This window comes from Vicugna pacos, chromosome 5 (assembly GCF_048564905.1).
Source record: "Vicugna pacos chromosome 5, VicPac4, whole genome shotgun sequence".
Taxonomy (NCBI): domain Eukaryota; kingdom Metazoa; phylum Chordata; class Mammalia; order Artiodactyla; family Camelidae; genus Vicugna; species Vicugna pacos.
This window is the reverse complement of record NC_132991.1, coordinates 7,081,320-7,101,525: the sequence shown is the minus strand read 5'-3', so window position 1 is coordinate 7,101,525 and position 20,206 is coordinate 7,081,320. Positions and strand designations below refer to the sequence as shown.

Below are 20,206 nucleotides of genomic sequence, written 5' to 3'. Positions count from 1 at the left end.
AACTTTATCACTACTGGAAAGCAAGCCAGGTTTATTGCAGTGAAGTGGCTTGAGCATGGTTGATTCCCAAATTTTTAAGAGCCTACAATGTAAACTAGGCTTCAAAAAATCTCAGTCCTCAAATATATGAAATAATAAATATTTTAGGATTCTTTCAAAAGAAAAGCCTGCCATTCATTTTCTGACGGAAATGCCTGATAAAGTTGTCTTACTTCTCATATTTCGAATCACCTGATCCACACATGCTGTATAATTCCTCATTGGTATCCACAGTGGGAACCAAGTCAATCCTTGAAGACCAAAGATGCAGGTGTAAAGGTGAGAGTGGTCAGTAAGGCAAGAAGTGATAACCAGAGAAAAGCAGGAATAGGGAGGAGGTATGGCTCAAAGGGAACAGGGTCCAGCAGACACTGTAAACGCAACAGGGGATCTAAGACCGTGACTAAACTGTTTACCACTGTAGCCTCAGTGTAGTGCCTGGCACACAGTAAACAGTTACTAAATCCTAAATATGTGCACAAATGAGTTATTGAAGGGAGACGAGGCTGTCCAACCACATAGCGTATAAATCCTCCCAGGCTGGTACAACGTTGCAGAAACATCAGTAGGGTGGAGTAACTCGAGGATGCAGGGAGTTGTCAGATTGTTTTATTCCTTGAAATGATCTCCAAAAAGATTTTAAAAATCAATTATTTTTATTTCATTATCTTGTTTCCTGAGGGGCTAGGGATGGAATATCCAGCTCCGAGGTCCTGGTATTCAAGGAGCCTCTGATTTGATGCACGAAACCAAACAGCAGACGGAGAGGAGGTGCTAGAGCTAAGGGGTATCCTGGCGGAAGAGAAGAATTGCTCAAGTCAACATGGTTCAAGGTAAGCTCAGATTATGAAGAAAAACACACACATGTACATCAGACGTAATTTGTGTATTCCAGCAAGAGTGTTGTCTCCACTGTAATTCCAGGGTAAAAGATAAGACAGGTACTGCTCAAATGTATCCAACCACATCCGAATGTTGTCAATACTCAGTGTCAGCCAGTCTGGGCTGCTGTAGGAGCGTGCTGTAGACCGTGTGCATTATAAACAACAGAAATGTATTTCCTGCAGTTCTGGAGGCTGAACGTCTGAGATCAAGGAGTGAGCATGGTCGAGTTCCGGTGAGCGGCTTTTTCTGGTTGTAGACTGCCCTTTTCTTACACATTCACATGGAAGAAACAGACCAAGGGAGCATTCCAGGGTCTCTTAAAGGAAACCAATCCAGACTCCTCACCCCTCAGATTATCACCCTGGGAGTTAGGATTTCTGCACATGAGACTTGGGGTGACACAAGCATTCGGTTCATTGCACTTGGCTTTGATGATAATTAAGTACAGTGAGAACAGAATCGTGAGGTCATAGATTCATAAACTGATTCCTTCCTCAGGGGAACCAATACTGTTTATACTCAGGGTGAAACCAAATATAGCTCTCTGCTTGACCCAAGGCAATACCTTGTGAACCACAGCTTCCTCACTAGGATGACGAGGAGCTGCCATCTTTTTTAAATAACAAAAAGGAAGCAGAGTTTGATGCACCACTTCTTCTGGGCTTCAGGAGTCTGGAAGGAGAGCTGTGAGTGGTGCTTGAGTGACTAAGTTTGACAAGTCTCAGCACCACCTTTGCCTGAGGGAGGCTGCACAGTCAACAGACTATCCCCACTTGCTTTAAACTTTCCCCCACCACTTCTCTTCCGAAGTTTGCAGAGAAGATCTCATCTCGATAATTAGTATGTTTCTGCTTTCAGAAATGACAGGCTAAAGTTCTTCTTACCCAGATGGAAGCAAACTGTGTTTTGGCTTCTCTCCTTGAGCAGAAGCCAAGGTAACCGTGGGTTTCTGGTTGACATTCTGATATAGAGGTTCCCAAGCCTCGGCTGGTAGGCAAAACACTCAACAACTATCCAGTTTGTGCCAATCAAGAAGTAAGATTAAAAAATATTATGTATCTATTCAACTATTAACAGACCTGTTCAGAGAGGCTATCTGATAGGGACTTTTTATTTAAAAATATAATTATAAAAACTAATTATCATAAAACATTACTATATTAAATAAACCTCCCTTCTCTCTCTTTCACACACACAAAAATACTATGGAAGTCTGAGTGGTGAGAAAGGAAAATCTCTAAATCTCTGCTTGCTTAGAAAACTAATTCAATAATTAGTCATCGTTGAGAAGAACATAAAGATGTTCTTTTATATAAACCTTTATATTTGTCTTAAGTTGTATAGAGGGCAGAGAAATGTGGCTGTATGTGCTTTCAAAGCTGGAAAATAAGATTCTGGTAAAGTAAATACCTTTGAGAGGAGTTTCAGAATGTTGAAGTCACCTTAACACTGTCCTTTCATGGAGAAAGCATGAATATTCTTAGTTGAGGGCAATTTTTGGCAGCAGGTAAAAAGGGTAGCAAGGGGTAAGGAATGGGGGTTACTTCGTAGTAGCTGGCATCACTTTGTGGTTTATTACAAAAAACAAGTCACCTTGAAATACACATTTAGGGCTAGTTTGAATAGCAAAACTAGAAGCCAGAAAGAATATATCTGAAAAGATTTAGAAAGTAGCTTAGACTTGAGCCAAATGTCAGGACTAGCGATGAAGGTATGATGGGATGTAATGTTTTCAGGAGACAGACATGAGAGGCAGCGATTTGTACTAAGTCTCCTTTACAGTGTGTTCAACCAACATGACCTCATTTTAACCCGTGTGAAAGCTGTTTGTAATATTGTCTTTGTGAAGGAAAAATACTGCAGCCATATCAGTAAACAAAGGATGCTGCAGCCATCAAGTCATGCGTCACCACTGCCACCCCCGACAGTGACCCAGAGGGAACTCAGGATGGGAAAGAACAGGACACTGGCCCTGGACAGCTAAGATGCACATCAAAGGAATGATTTCAAGGAGCCCAGACGCTTACATTTTTGCATCTTCTCATACAAAAAAAAAAAAAAGTGTTAACTTCCTTAACTTGTAATATCTGGCCGTCTTCTTCTTCTCCTTCTCCTCCTCTTTCTACTCCTCCTCCTCCTCTCCCCACTTCCCCTTCTCCCTTTCCCCTCCCCCTCCCCTCCCCCTCCTTCTCCCTCTCCCTCCCTCTCCTTCTTCTTCTTTTTTTCTTTTTGGCTTTCTTTAATTAACAGTCATCTTTTGAAGTTCCAGCTACCTGGTCTTTGTTACAAAAACTCCTGTATCCTGGACTATAAACTCCTCCCTTGCATCTTTGGAGCAGTCCCCTAGAGCCATCTGAGAGACCACCTCCTGAGCTCGAGTCCTCAGAAAGTCTGCTGCATAAAACTTCATTCTTAACTTTCCGGTTCTGCATTTTATTCCACTCAACATCATCCATATTTTTTTTACACAGGTGGAAATGGAATTAGGCTAGATAAGTTGTCCATGGCCATGCAGCAAATAAAGTCTGGGGATCAGAATTCAAACCGAGACTCCCATCCAAAGCCAGTGGTTTCTCAAGTTTGGATGAGTGACTCTGCATCTCACCTAAATCATAGAATGATGCTCTGAAAGGAAAGCTAAATACTGTGCTGATTAGAGAAAATTTGATCCTAGCTGAACAGCCCTTTCAGTCCATTTAAATCATTTGTGAAGACAAAAATGGTCTGTTTCTTCTCTACATATCAAACCATGAAAGGAAATGTGTTTACCAAAGTTTACAGGGGGAAGGTGTAGCTCAGTGGTCGAGCACATTCTTAGCATACATGAGGTCCTGGGTTCCATTCCCAGCACCTCCATTAAAATAAAATAAAATAATAGATAGATAAATAAATAAATAAATAAATAAATTAATTAATTAATTAATTAATAAAAAAAAGCCTAGTTACCTCCTCTCTCCAAAAAAAAAGGGGAAAAAGTTTACAGTATTTATCTAAATAAACTTGATTTAGTACTTGTTCTAGCTCTTGAAGAAATCAAATACCATGTTTTAGGTGTTCCGAGTATACAATTTACTCTTTTGTAAATATGTATTTAAATAACATTGGATCTTTGTGTATCGGTGCCCACAAGATACAGATGTAGAGAATATTTTCACCAAATATGGTCATGATAGATGTGGTGTTCACTAACTTTTCCTCCAGTGATTCCCAATACTTCTTCCTTTGTTTTGATGATCTTAAAATTTTAGGAAGTGATTCTTTTGGAGACAAATTCGGACACGTTCTCAAACCATCCTTTCTGGAACTCCCGGGCATTACAACAAAATAAACATCAATAAAACCCAAAATGTCTTAAGAAAATGGTGCATTTTCAGGCCTGCCTGAATGTAGACCATCACTAACTTTGTAAATGTCATTACTCATTCAGATATTTCCAAGGAGATAGGGCTTCATGTCTCAGAACTTTCTTGGGTGTCCAATTCCAAAGAAGGACATTCTGTATGGAACTTTAACCAAAAAGTCATGCTCTAGAGTAAAGACCAAGATGAAGAAGAGGAGGTGGTAGAGTTAGAAGTCAGAATCTTTGAGTAAATCACAACACACAAAAACTAGATGGAGTAAAAGTACTGGACCATACAGGTGCAGGTCAAGAACAAAGAAGCCGGTAGGCTACATCCCCATGCAGATGGGTTTCCATGGTTCAAGAGGAAAGCCTGTCCAGCTAACTGTAGCATCTTTAAAAAGAGGCTGATGAATTCACAGTCAGGGTCGCCCCCGAGTGATGTTTTATCATTCTCATTCCCACATACAAATCTTTTTCAAGACTCTCTCCTAAAAACATGTTTCTATTTCAAAACTTAGCAACATATTGTCTGGCTCCGACTCTCCTTCCGATTCCCGTCCTTCTAAATCATGTTTGAGAGCTAATTAGGTTGAGTGCCATTTTCAACTGCTACTTTGGAAGATAAGGTACATGCCTGCATATTGTGCACTGACTGCTGAGCACATCTGTGCTCCACATCAATCTGCAGGGATTTGGAAAATTAACATCTCTTTAAAGGCAAAGCAGGGTTATCATCAAAGGCATGTATTTCTTATTGGTCTTTGGCCTTGTGAATATAGCTTGGACTGTAATTGAAAGTGCATTGTAACAGAATTAGAGCTTTTAAAAAAATTGGAAATATTCCTCTCCTACACAAGTGCAGATAGACAGAAAAACAAGTTGGAAAAATCTATATCTTAAAAAGATATGTGTTTTTTTAAATGGTAAACAATTTTTGAAAGATGCACCATGTCAATATAAAATAGAAATCCACTTATATTGTCAAGAAAATGGGTTAGTACAATTTTCTATGAACTTTGAGATGCTCGACATGGGAGGAAAAACAAATGAAACAGAGCACCAAATCTTGGAATGATGATCTCAGGAGGTTTCCAGGTAGAAAAAAGCAAGCCAACCATTTTCTATTTTGCACTCTAGGTGTTAGGCTCATGGAATCCGGGAACACTTGTGCCTAGGGGAAAGAGAATGCCTTGGAGAGACCTGTGTTTGGGGCAGAGTCTTAGCAGAGTCTACAGGACACAACTGCCTCCCCAGGAAGGAAGGAGCAGCTAACACATAATCAGTGGTAGCCTGGAGGCATGAAGGAGCTGACGGGTTATATTATTTGTTGAAATGGATCTTTAATGCTTTTAAGATAGAAAAAAAGGGAGCAATCGAAGTGGCTGGAAACACTCAGAGGATCAAGCTAAAGCGAGTTCCATGTCGTGTCTTGAATTCTCAGTGCTGTAGCAGGCATTGTAGGGGAAAGAAGGAATGATGTAAGACTGGAAAACTCCCCATCTTGAGTGGACTATTTGTTCCATGCTTTATCAACTTAATTTAATTTATTACCAAAATGACAAACATGGTATAGACGGAAATCAAGGCAATAGGATGGATGGATGAGTGAAAGGGAAGGTCATATAAAAGAATAAGGAAGTCAGAGAGAAAGCAACCTGTGGTCCTGCTAGATTTGAGACCTTAGGATCCAGTTTGGCAGACATTTTCCCTAAAGGGCCTGATAGTAAGCATAGCCTTAGCAACTGCTCGGTTTTGCCACTGTCACAGCAAAGCTCCCGCAGATAATACGTCAACAAATGAACCCAGCTGTGTTCCAATAAGCACTTTATTTATGGAGGCTTAAATTTGAATTTTATATAATGGTCATATGTCACCAAATATTCTTCTTCTCTTTCCAGTCATGCAAAAACAACTTTGACCCCAGGAACTGTACAAAAGCAGGCACTGGGCTGGATCTGCCCCATGGACCACTGTCTGCCTTAGATCCTAGTGCTTACAGCATGATTTTATACACCTCACACGGGTATAATGGAGCCACACTGCAGAACCCTCAAGTTCTCTCTGACCACTGTCATTTTTAAAATACACTCCCTTTGAATTATTTCTTTTTTTGAAGCTACAACCTCCAAATTTAGAAACACAGACATTAGAAGATCTGGTAAGTGAAAGAGAATTGTGGATTGCTTTTCCACTGAACGTTTTAAAAATAAATAAAAACAATTTTGATTGGCACCACTGAGCATACCAAGGCTTATTTCTGCAGATTAAAAAGCCAAGTACCATTTCTTACAGAATAAAGAGACTGACACTTACGTTAGACTCACTTGGCATTTCTGGCATTAAAAAACAACAACAAACAACAACAAAAACAAAAACAAAAACAAAACCCCAAAGACTTCAATAAGACCAAGTAATTTACTTCTCTTCAGCATTGTGGCAAGTAACCTACGTCATCTGTCTGTGTGCAGGCAAATGTTTCCCATTGTTCTGTGCTGGGATGCTATCAAACATTGCCACTTTTTTCAGTCACCATTTATCACACTGACAGGAAAACAAAGCAACACGAAGACCAAAGAATAAAAGACGTACATTTAGAATGGCAGTTCATCTACAGTTTAGTGGCCTTTTAAATAAAGGAATACTTTGTATTTTTCATCCACCTTGTTACGGATGTTATGTTGCTCAGTATTACTTATAAATGCACTAGCTGTTCAAGAATGATTGTAGGTCACATGAGGTCTATTCAACCAGGTTGATCAATGAGAAATATCCTTGTTGCCTAGAGTATCCTTCCGATAAAAAGGTGAGTAATGAGTAGTCCCACCTTGAGTGCACTGCGTCAGAACATTGAATTGGGCTAGAAATTACAGGACCTGCATCTCCGTCTGTGGACAGTAGGGAAGCCACCCTCCCCATCCACCACTCTAAAGACCTACCTTATTCACTGCTACCCTACCTCTCAAACTGTATTTATGGGAACCTCCCACAAGCAGAAGAGCAGGCAGATATCCACAGGGTGTCTCACCCTGACTCCAAAAAACATAGCTTTGTTTGGAACATTTCATGTCTATTAAACTTCCGCATAACATTTTATTTGTGACCATATTTGTGACCACATTGTAGAGGTTTGAGTAGATTATTCCCCAGTCATTTGCAAATTAATAATCTCATTGATTTCCCATTTGGTTCTCTCTTGAATGTTAACAGGTGGGACTATCTCAGGATTTAGAACACCCATATTCAAATTCGGGTTAGTGATAAAGCACTGAATGAGATCAGGGGTGTCAATGAAAATAATCAATAAACAGTCCATAATAGGAATAGAAAAGAGTTTAATTGGAGCCAAACCGAGGACTATAGCCCGGAAGACAGCCTCTCCGATGACTCTGAGGAGCTGCTCCAGAGAAGCATGGTTTTCAGCAGTTTTATGTCTTGTCAGAACAAAGGACATCGAACAAGTCAGGGATACAGTCCTTCAAGGTTAAAAACAAACAAACTAACAAACTAACAAAAACAGAGCAGCACGTGCACAGCAAATCAGTGCGGCTTTGACATCTAGGAAGCAAGTCTTACCATCAGAGGGGGACCAGCCTCGGTGTTCCAGGAAGAGGGACATTTAATCTGTATTTTTAACACAGGCATTCTTTACTTCTGGTCAATGCACCCTTTTCTTTAATAATTAAAGCAGATGTGCAATGTAGGTTTGATGGGCCACACACAGGCTGTTCTAGTGAGCATCAAATTCAAGGGAACTCATGCAGAAGCCAGAATGATGGCCCCGAACTTCAATATGTAAACATTTTTTTTTAATCAGTGGGAATGGTGGAGCAGGGACCTCTGAAAATCCATTCCTCCTTAAGCGCAATGAGAACACTAACAAAAACTGTCAAAATCAACTCTTTCTAGAGCTCTGTAAGTTAGCCAGAGGCTGGAAGACAATCCAAAGAACATTTATTCAAGAGAAACAGCTGAATCTCAGTAAGAACAGAAAGCTTTGTGGCATTTTACTTGCCCTTTCTTCATCATCCTTCCCTGGCCCCCATGGGAGCCCTGAAGACCCATATTCCCACAGTCACACTGAGAGCCAGCCACACTGCATGCGCTAGTGGGGACAGAATGAGTTTGGAGCTGCCTAAAAGCAATATTTCTAAAGAATTATCATCATCTGACTGTTTATAACAGTCAACGGCTACATTAAAAAAGTCACAAATTAATAATTGAGCCCCTCTGCCTTGACAATCTAGAAAAATAAGACCAAAGTAAACAAAGAATGCGAATGAAAATAAAGATTTCAGTGAAACTAAAATAGAGAACAAAAAAACTAATTCTACCAAACACTTAAAGAAGAATTAATACCTACATTTTATAAATTCTTTTAAAAATAGGGGCAAAAGGATCATTTTTCAACTGATCCTGTGAAGCCAGTGGTACCAAAATCAAAACAAGACACATACGAAAAAAGAAAGTTGGAGCCTGTATTTCTAATGAACATAGATGTAAAAAAAAAAAAAAACACTAGCAAAATGAATCTAGCAACATATAAATAGGATTATACTGCAAACCACATATCTTATAAAGAATTAATATCCAAAATATACAAGCAACTCGCACAAGTCAATAGCAAAATACAAATAACTCAAGTTAAAAATGGCCTGTAAATACTCTATCCTGACCCACTTATCAGTGAAATATTAAGCTCCATGTGCTCCTCATTTTTCCACCTATGTTTCTGGCTGTGTCTCCTCACCGCGGCTGTTTCCTTTATTTCTTTGACATATCAGATTGGAACGGCCAAGAGCTCAGAACTTCGACCTACGTGTTCCCCACATTCTTTCCTTTGATTGACTTGAATCTCCTCCCACCTCCAGACCACTCCGCTCACCTTTGTGCTTCTGCGTGCAACAGCATCCCGACATCTTGATTTGTGTCACTAAGAACCCATCTTCTTTTCTTTTCTTTTTTTTTTTTTTTTTTGCTCTCAGTTAATGATAACTTGAGCTCTTCTGGCTAAAACTCTGGAGCCACTCTTAGACAATCTTTAAGCCCTGACATCAAATCTTGTAATCATTTGCTTCAGAATTTGTCCAGAATTTGACTATTTCTCACCACTTGTACTTCTGTCCAAGGCATCAGCCTGTCTCTGACTTGCTGTGAAAATGTCCTGACTCACCTTCCTGTTTCTGTCTTGGTCTTCACTCTGTCAGTGCACAATCTACCACAGTAGCCAAAGTTTTTCTATTAAAATGCCAATTAAATTATATCAGTTATTTCTCTGATCAAAACTCTATACTATCTCCCAGTCTTTAACATAATAACACTCAAAGTTTTCATGACATAAAATCTGACCCTACCATCTCTCTGACCTCACCTCTGAGCAGCTCTCTCTTTTGTTCACTTTGCTCCAGTCCCCTACTCCGTAGGGTTTCCTTCTCTTCCCTGCTCAAGTTCCCACCACTTTACTAGAGTTTCCTGGCATCACCTTCCAAATAAACCAATTGTATGAGAATCCTTATTCCAGGGACTCCTTGAATGAGAACCAAAGCCAAGACTTTTGGTAATGGGAGTATTTCCAGGCATCACAGCTCAGGACTCTCTTCTGACCTTGGGTAACCTGCTTCACCAAATGGCAGTCACGACCTTCTTGCTGGTGGTGAGACGAATGTTGGTAACTCCTGGCATGTTACAGCATCAGCATTTCTGAGACTCCTGTCTATGGGGAATTGAGTTGGGGGGGAGGTAAAAGCGGGCAGAGTGTCCCGTGCAATAACTCTAGCACTTGAGGAACAGGAAGTCAATGGTAGTTATAAGAAGGTGGTTTGGTTGGCGACTCTTCACTGTCGGTGAAACTTTGGCAGGAGAAAACTGCAGGCTCAGGTTGGCCGACTCTCAATTCAGCTTCTGCGTGAAGGTCAGAACTGAAAGGTTCTCACTTCCTACAGCCGGATGGGATAGTGGCAGAGTTACAAAGCGAGCTGAATGCACGGTCCCAAGAAGTCTCTTATGCTGGAGTCGGGACCCAGGTAGGAAGGAATGGAATCCTGAGGTCTGAGATGCGCACATCTGGTGGATGCGACTGAGAACCAGAAGCACCCCGGTTGCCCGAATCCTCGAAGGCAGAAATGCCTCCTTGCTAAGGATTGGCAGCCCTCTCTTGCCTGAAGACCATTCAGAGTCCCTGCCACATTACACTTGTCCTCACCGAGACTTTCCCTCATTTTGTTTTACAAGTAATACTTAAAGTCTAGCTTCAGTATGTCTTCCTGCCCCTGCTACAGGAAGACAGACATTATTTACAAAGTATGAAAGGCAGTGTCTAATGTGGACGGGCAGAACTCGGAGGACAGCTCAGGAGATATTCTGACGTTTGCCAAACCCTGGTGGTGGGCAGAGTATCAGGACTGACATGGGAGATTTGATGGATATGGGGTCCCTTTTCTGCAACTTGGGGCTTAATGTCCTGGCAAAGATAACTAGAACAAGTCCCACAGTACATTTCTGGAACAGATCATGAAAGGTTAAAGAAATTGATGATGTATTGAAAATGAAGCGGAGATGACAGAAGTGTCTTAGAAGACCTGTCTTAAATGGCTAAAAAGGCTCAAGGAATTGAGTGTATTAAAGTTGATCTATTATATAACAGGGAACCCCTGAGCCAGACACATTCTGGGGAGGCTCAGAGATTGTCTCTGCACCAGCAGTAAGAGATGTGCCAGGACAGAGGTACGAAAACTGCTGGGAGCCTCAGCGTGGGTAGTTGGAGAGTTCTGCCATGAACACAGTTCTCTGCGTCCTTGGGAATGGCAGGATTCCAGAATGGCGGAGCCCAGCTGATGGCACTAAGTTGCTAGCGATCAGGTGAACCCAACCAAGAGTCCGTGCCAGAAAGATGGGCTATTGGTCAAGTCACTGACTCACAGGGACCGGGCTCCCACCAGAGATGCAAGGGAGGCCACTGGTGGAACTGCCACACTTACATAACCGACAGGAGCCGATGAGGGGACCACGGACATCACCTACTGCAAAGGAGCGCACAGCTGACCCTCCATCTCTGAGTGAGTTTCAGATCCAGAGGCCGTGAATTGAAGGCCACAGCACCTCAAAAAGAAACCCCCCAACTTCACTCAGACCCATGTCACCTTCCTCGATGCACTGACATCACTCCCCCTCACGCAGGTGAACTTAAATTAGTGAAGAATGTAAGAAAAAACAAATGATACCTGATTCATGGATGAATTGGTTAGATGTGCTGATTTCAGCCAAAAACGCTCTGTTGAAGATAACAGCTCCAATCAGGCTTGGCCTGGAAAGGCAGTAATAAAGGGGTGTTTTCCTCACAAGAAGAGATTCCAGCACCCCAGGTCCAAGGTCATCAAACTTTTTCCCAAAGAGCCAGGCAAAAAAATATTTTATGTGCATGGACCTCTTTCCTAACAACTCAACCATGTCCTGGTAATATGGACAGACGATACGGAAAGGACTGGGCTCATCTGTGTTCCAATGAAATTTTATTTACAAAAGCAGGTGGCTAGACCATCGGCCATCATCTGCTGACACTTGCAGTAGGTTATCCACTTGGTGCGGAGAGAAAACTGGCCTGAAATAAGAGCAGACATAGGTTCTAGGGCAACTACCAATGTCTTGGCTTGTTGAGAGAATTGAAAATGCATAGACTGATTGCTCTTTGGGCCCATGGGCATACAGCGTGTGGATTTTTGAAATTTCTATCGGCGCCCAGCAAAGCTCAGCCATGAAGAGAAGGCACAAAATGAGAGGAATAAGATATCTTGTCCTGAAAGGCGGATCATCTTCTGTCTTTGCTCTCCCTGAGGATGGAAGCAAGACCCGCGACTCACATGGGCCTGGGAAGAAAGCAGCTGGGGGGTCAGAATGGAGAAGATGAATGGGTCCCGTTCACCACAGGAAGCATCGCTGCTCCTGGAGCTGAATGCTCAGCCTACCGCAGCAGACAGCTGATGGTCAGCCCTGAGTCTGCTCCTGATGCGCAGAAAGACCAGCAGGCCACTTAGTGGTGATGAGTTCCAGCCTTCTCCTCCCAACACCTAACGCCATGACTGCTGCCCAGTGGGTCAGGGCTCTTCATGCCCTGGGACTAGTGGGCCAAGGAAGGCGTGATTGTACTGGAGAAGATGTGGCCCTTCCTACCATGAAGAGCGAGTTTAGGTCAAATACTCAGAAACAAAGGTCTGGGTTACTCCACTGCACCAGCACCCCTGCCAGCAGAAACAGTAGTGCAGGGTGATGTGAATATAGGGTGGGTGGTAATGGATGGAGAGGTTGGAAATGTAATGATTACAGTCCGGCTTCTGTATTCACTGGTACCATCTGCTGCTGATTAAACCCCTCGGCTGGCGGGACCCGCTGATGTGGAGGGCTGGCTGTACAGGACTTGCGCATCCACGGATGTTGGTGTCATTGAATCCTGGAACCAATGCCCCACGGATCCTGAGGTTCGATGGTACAGCTTCGGGAACAAATGCACTCTCAGGGACTGTAGCTGGTCCCACTGAAACTCCTGTCATAGAGCTATTCTGGTTCAGTATTCATGACTGACTACCCCCTCAAAAATGTGACCCAACACAGGGAACTTGTGAGCGGTGAAGTGCAGGTGATGTTTCAGTGCCTTGCTCTTTTCCCCGAGCACATACCTCCACATGCTGAAGGCTGCTTCAGTAGAAATGTCTGAGTCTCTCCACCTTGGGGCAACTTTTTTCTTGCCCCCCAACTGTGGAGACATACTCTGTCTCTGCACAGGTCGGACAAGTGTGCAGAAGCATCCGTCATGCCAGTCACAGCCCTCCAGCAGGGGGGGGCAGGGAGTTGCGATGGAGCCGCCAGCACCTCCCCAAGTCACCCCGGGCGGGCTAGGCGGTGAATGGCTGGATTACACCCCAGACTGCTCCTGGCTGATTTCTGCTCTGTCTCAACACTCCCCCTTCTTTAGTGGTATTTCCTGAGGTCGTTTCCCAAATAAGCAACTGCAATTTATTTATTTTGCACAGTATATATATATATATATGTATTATTGAAGTATAGCCAGTTTAGTGTTGTGTCAGTTTCTGGTGCACAGCACAATGCTTCAGTATTACATATATTAATTTTCATATTCTTTTTCACCATATGTTGCTACAAGATATCAAATATAGTTCCCTGCATTATACAGTATGAACTTGTTATTTATCTATTCTATATATATATCAGTTAGTATCTGCAATTCTCCCAATTTATCCACTCCCATCACCCCCACACAAAGTTTGTTCTCCGTATCTGAGAGTCTGTTTCTGTTCTGCAAGGAAGTTCATTTGTCTTTTATTTTTAGATTCCACATACAAGTGATGTGACTGCTACATAAACCCCTTTCCAGAGGCTGTTTCTGGAGGAACTCACACTAAGACGATGCTCTGCTGGGACCAGAGAAGCTACGTTTGGGTTTACATTTTGAGGGAACTGTTGGTCTCAGGGATACAGAGTTCCAGAAGGTTACAGTCAGATGAGATTCTGGAACTCTTTAAATCTGCAATTCTAAAAATTATGTACAATGCAGTCAGTCTCCCCTTCACAATTTACAGGGAACACAAGCTACAGTCCTCATAAATTCGTGGCTAAGTAGAAACTATTCTCCTAATTTTCTTTTAAATGCATTAGCCTGTCCACCTGGCTTTCATTTCTATTTCACTGAGGACTCTAAGAGCAACTACTGAACATCCCAAGAAGCCACAATTATTCCCAATGAGGTAGAAAAGGGATGGCTAAGTTTCCCATAATTTTGATGAATGGTATATTATAAGAAATTATTCAGAGATCACTGGAACATGAAATTTTGTTCATTAGTGTGCATAAATACATTCATTATAACAGTGTCTGATCTATTTACCAGGAAGGGTAACAGCAGAAACAGGAATCTCTCCTTTGTACTAAATTATATCTCCTGATCTCGAGGTTTAGCCATCTCCTTTCAGGTAAGTACCAATTCATTTGACTCTCACTTTTACCCCAACAGTAATCCATAGTCTTTACAAAGAATATTTAAGTGCAGACATGTAAGTATATAATTACACTATTGTTTCTCTCTCTCCAGGCTTTCGCTCCATTTTCTTGAAGTGGCCACTGTTCCCAGTTCCTTGAATATCTGTCTTGATGTTTTCCTGCAGGTGCACACACACAAATACCTTGACACACCTGCACAAACACACATTCAGCCCAAGCGCACACGCACGTACATGTTTACATATTTACGTAAATGATGTAATGGATCGTTGAGGTAATTTTTATGTCAGTGTGTCAAGAACCACCTACTTTTCATTGATCATTTATTTTCACTGTATGATATCCCGTGGTCATACTCCAGTTTTTAACTATTTATATGTTGATGGATTTTTAAGTGTCTTCTGATTTATTTCCGATTACAAACAATAACCTGTAATCAACGTTCTCTAGGCTTATCTTGCCATATTTTGAAGGACAGATTATTAGAAGCGGGATTTTGGAGTTCAATGGTTGAGACACTTTAAATTAAACAGATAACAACTAACGAAAAATGGTTTCCTAAAATTTATTGTAACAGTCTAGAAGTACCAGTAATATTATTTTTGATAATTCCTGTTTCTTCTAACACTATTATAAATATTTAACTAGTTCTATTATAGTAAATAAAAATGGTATTGCTAGTAATATTGATCATCTTTTTAATCTAGTTATACTTTAATAGACTTATTTTTAATATACTTATTGAATATACTTCTTTTTCCATGAATTGTGTATTCAAATATTTGTCTCTTTTTCTACTGTATTAGTTATGTTGAAATTGGTGATGCATAGGAGCATTCATGTATTACAGGTACTAATTTTTGGTTTAAATATTTCACTTATTTCCCTACACTTTTTTAAGCATTTTGGTAATACTTTCTTCTCTGATAGAGTGTCCTATTTTCATATATTCAAGTTACTCCCAGGCAAAATCAAATCACAAATATTTGGAGTATTTATTTGTTAATTTAAGTTTTATTTATCAAGTTTATTGTTAAAAATTCCTTTGGTGATGGTTATATGAATTTTGGGAGGAAAACAGCATTTCAATGTGTATTTGCTGTCAAGCAAAACATATTTTGTTTTCAAAACTGTTATTCAGTCAGTTCACACATATGTACCTTATTTCAGGCACAGTTGCAGGCACTGACAATATAGCTATGAACAAGTCATTGACATTCATTTTTTTTTCTCTGGGTAATATTTAAACACTCAAAGGTCATCAAATATTAAAAAATAATCTCATCATCCCAAACTAGTTATTTTTCTTTTATCTTTAACTCCTATTAATAACACTTCTAATAGTCTCAATTATTTAGATCAAGTTGATGGAGTGATCTCCTCTAGCTTCCATTTCCTTTCCCCTATCATGACATAAATTTTTTGTCCACACCTACCTGGTCTGTCTGTACGAGTCTCCCCTTTCTCTTCCTTCTCCTGCATTTTTATACCATCACACAGTCTGGGGGTCAGGCTGCCTCTGTTTCCCCTCACTGCCCCAGTCCCGATGTTCATTGCTGCCAAACAGAAAACCCCAAACCACAACTCTTACCAAACCCCATCTCAGATCATGTCCTCACGTCTTACCTTCAACTTTCAAGAATAAAAGCTTGGCCTGGCGTTCAATGGGGGCACCGAAAAAGCAGTGGCAGAATCTGATTTGCTTCTGAAAATTAAAATGTTCCTAACTGAAAAATTCAGGAAGCATGTGCTAGCGAGGAGCGTCGACCATGGCACTGACTGACAATGGATGAGAGGAGAGTAGGCGGAGCAGAGGGAAGTTTACCAGAATAAAAGCTCCCTGAAAACAAGTTATGCATGTTTTGTTTTTGTTCTTTGTGGTCTGTTTAGTCACTTCTGTATCCACAGTGCCTAGAACAGTAAGCCCTCAGTAAATATATCTTTAATGAATGTCAAAGGCAGAGAAACAGACACGGATGTGGGTGACTTGTTTGGGGGTTTCCAACATAGAGTATGGACTCAGGTCTTCCTGTGTGAGCAGTGGTGCTATCGATCAAGATGACGCAGGATAAACCCTTTGTGGCACAATAACTGGTAATAGGTCCTCCGTGCTTACCAGATACCAGGTATTGCTAAATGCAAGCCATTCATTATATTACTTAATCCCCAGATGGTTATATGATATAATTGCATCATTTCCTCTCATTTTAAATATAAAGGCACTGAGGCTGAAAGGGGCTAATTAAAACCTCAGATGCTAAAGCTAAATGTTTGCTAAAACCAGAATCTGAATCTAGAGACTTACATAGACTTTGTTGCATAGACTAGGATCTTAGATATATTTGAGCTTCCAAATAAGTGGGGAAAATTATCATAAGAAGTAGAAAAACTAAATGCATAAATAAATATGTGCTATGAGTTTTTAAAATGTCAAAAAATTAAGTAAAAAAAATCCATTCCTGATTATTCCATTGTGAATTCTCTCAGATTTTTAGGGTTGACACATCCGAATGCTACAAAAGCTTTCTAGGAAAGAGAACATTATGGAACGTTTTACAATTTATGTTGCAAAATTAATTATTTTTCCAAAAGAGGAAAAAAAATACTACAGAGTGAGCACATGGAAGTGTAGATGTAATAATCTTATATAAATAATCTTATATAAATCTTATATAAATCAGGGTAATTTACTATTAGGGAATATGTTTCTATAGTTAAGTTATCACACAGATGGAAGAAAGTGTAGGTCATAATTTAGAGAATAAGCAGGCACTTGGAAAAAATGCAATGATGATTTCTGGTAAAAGCTGAAAACTGGTATTATAAGAATATGTTCTTGACATAACAAAGTTGCCTGTCTTGAATAAAGAGCTCATCTCGTAATCAAGAGCAAAAAGGCAAAGGAGTTCCCATGACATTTAGGCTTATGGCGAGGAGTGTGATTATTCCAATATCATTTAGTATTATTCTGGAAGCTGGAGTTAAGGGACAGAGGAAAAATAATGTACAATGTAAGAAGAAAACTCAGAACTCTACTTTTTTTTCATTTAATATATTTGTTATGTTAGTGTTTTGAGTGGGAGAGAGTTACTTAAAAGATAATCCATTTGGGAAGCTTATTTTACATCTGAGTCTTCAAATCATTTTGAAGAAATCAGTGGTCCAAAGGTTTCATGGAAGAAAGGTGAAGACAAACTTCCTGGCTTAGTGAAAACAGCACGAGGCTGTGGTTGTGCAGAACCTTCTACTGAGACCTGAGAAGTCCCACCTCAAGGCCATCATCATTCACGTCTTGGAGACATCATTCAGTGTCTTTTGTGGGGATCTTTCCAGATTCAGTCTCTTCTAATGGCCTCTGGATAAAAGTGAGACCCAGGTTTGGCACAGCAACATCACCAGGCTATTCATCAATCCAAGGAAAGCACATGATAGGAATTTGAAATGCATCCTATTCATCCCATTTCAGACTTAATGCAAAACCTGTACTGGCTGCTACCTCCCTGCCATAAAGACGAAGCAGAAGCTAGGAAGGAACTGTGTAGCAGTCCTGGTACTCAACCCTCATTGTGATGGTCCATAATTTGGGGAACCTCAGGTAAATACAGTGAGATTCAGGCATCTGTGCAGGTCTCAGACTTTTCTACAACAGGGTGATATTCTAAGTCTTTGGATCCTTCCACTAGTCCAACGCCACACATCAAAAATCTTAAAATAGGGAGCGTTAAACACTAAGTACAAATCAGAGAAAAATTAATTCTAGAAGTAACAGATAAAGACATACAAACTTACATGCTGAAGTAGTAACTGAAGGGAAAATGGTAGATTCAGAACATTTAGATCCTTTGATGTCGGATATCCAAAAACTGTACCTCGATTTGGAGTGAACATTTTGTTTCCTATGAAGGCAACACACAAAGAAAAAGCCCTGCACTGGTACCACCCACATCTGCCTGCAAACTGAAACCTCCAAATTGCACATCAATTAAGATACTGTTAGAAACAAGTGCAGCAATGTGGACAACTGAAAGATTCGAAACAAAAACAAAAAATGATTTCCAGTGAGAAAGTGATATACAGCTGGGTATAAAAGTACACATGTAGACTACATGTTCTAGCTAAGACAAATCAGCTTGTGAAAAAGAAATTACCTGCCGAGAACAATTATGAAAGCTGGATGAAATGCCCAAAGCATTTATCTGGAGTCACACAGGAACTATCAAGGGAGCCAGAAGCTGAGGAGTCGAGGTTTCATAAAGAAGGAATGGAAGGTATTGCTATATTGAGATGAGCACAGTCTTTTACACTGTTTCAGAAGTAGTACAAGGTAAGAGACAGTGAACCCTTGGAGAAAGCAAAGGCTAAGAAGACTTGGGAAATTAGTGGGGCTCTTGGCAGTTTCACAGGGCGAGGGAGATGAAAACTGAAGATCAGGGGCCGGCCAAGAAAGAAGGAACCTGGTACACATCTCAGGAGTGAGGAGGAAAAAGACATAACTCAGCCCAAGTGAAGACTGATGAGCTGTGTTTACTAACTCAAGCCCTAATTTGATATGCTTTTATTCGAACTACCTGCCAGAAGCTAAGGAGGTTTTGGAACCCCTATAATTTTTCAGTTCAAATGTCCAGCATTCACTGGGCAAACAAACAAAAAAATGAAATACAGCTACATCATGTAATAGGAATACACGGGAAAAACAGACAATAGAACCAGATTTTAAAGTGGTCTAGAACTTGGAGTTATGACTTTAACAAAACTTCAAAATAACTGCAAATAATCTAAGAAAATGCATGGAATAATTGACATTTTAAACAAGAGCATTGAAATCTATACAAAGAGGACCAATGTGAACCCTGGATTGTCAGCCCTATTGGTTAAGACAGTAATACCACATGATATCATTCATACGTGGAATCTAAAAAAAAAAAAAGAAGACACTAATGAACTCAGCTACAAAACAGAAACAGACTTGCAGACATAGTAAACAATTTTATGATTACCAAAGGAAAGAGGGTGGGAAGGGACACATTTGGGAGTTTGAGATTTACAAATGTTAGCCACTATATATAAAAATAGATTTTAAAATTTTCTTCTGGATAGCACAGGGAACTATGTTCAATATCTTGTAATAACCTTTAATAAAAAAATATGAAAATGAATATATGTATGTGTATGCATGACTGGGACATTATGCTGTACACCAGAAATTGATACATTGTAACTGACTATACTTCAATTTTAAAAAAGTGAAGAAAAAGGGATAAGAATTGTATGGCATGGAGGCCAGTCCATTGTAAATTTTATTGAGCGTCTATTGTCTACAGAGTACTGTTCTGATATTCACAAGACATCTGTAAAGTAGACATTTACATTTGATTTCTCATTATCGTGTCCAACCACCAAGTGGATTTCCTGGAATCCAAACTCAGGATCACTTCAACCTGAAACATTTGCTTTAATACCAAAATGACTAGAATGCAAAGTTTCCAGTGTTCTTTGTCTCTAATTTACTGAATATATTGCCATAGCTTATTCCTAATAGGCACATACACATTGGCAAGATACTTAGAACCTGTATCTTTTAAATAACTTATTAAAAGATGCTATTATTGTCAGCATGTCTGCCTTCAAGAAGGTAAAAATTGGTCTTCTGTTGAATTCCAGTAGAGGCTCACCTTCAGTTTTAGTTAAGTCATCACGATCATGTCATGACTTTCTTCCTTTCTTCCTAATTCCAGAAAAAAAGATTTTCAAGACAGTCCTATGTACCAAGGTTGGGTTATTATGATTGTATTTGTCCCACTGGCCATGTATTTCACGACATTTTGTATAGATTATCAACACTCCACCCATTTTTTAACATAGTACGCACACTTCTCCATCCAGTATTGGTATTTACAACTTCACACAACTGAGCTGAGCTCTGTGAGGGTAAAG

The 20,206-nt window shown here is 40.3% G+C and overlaps 1 long non-coding RNA gene across 1 annotated transcript; it reads left to right on the top strand.

Annotated features, from left to right (window-relative positions):
• The first annotated feature begins 13,833 nt into the window (after positions 1-13,833).
• Positions 13,834-14,842, top strand: LOC140696562 (uncharacterized). Its single transcript, XR_012073033.1, has 3 exons — positions 13,834-14,019; positions 14,163-14,244; positions 14,364-14,842. It is a non-coding gene; the product is annotated as an uncharacterized lncRNA (long non-coding RNA).
• Positions 14,843-20,206: the final 5,364 nt, after the last annotated feature.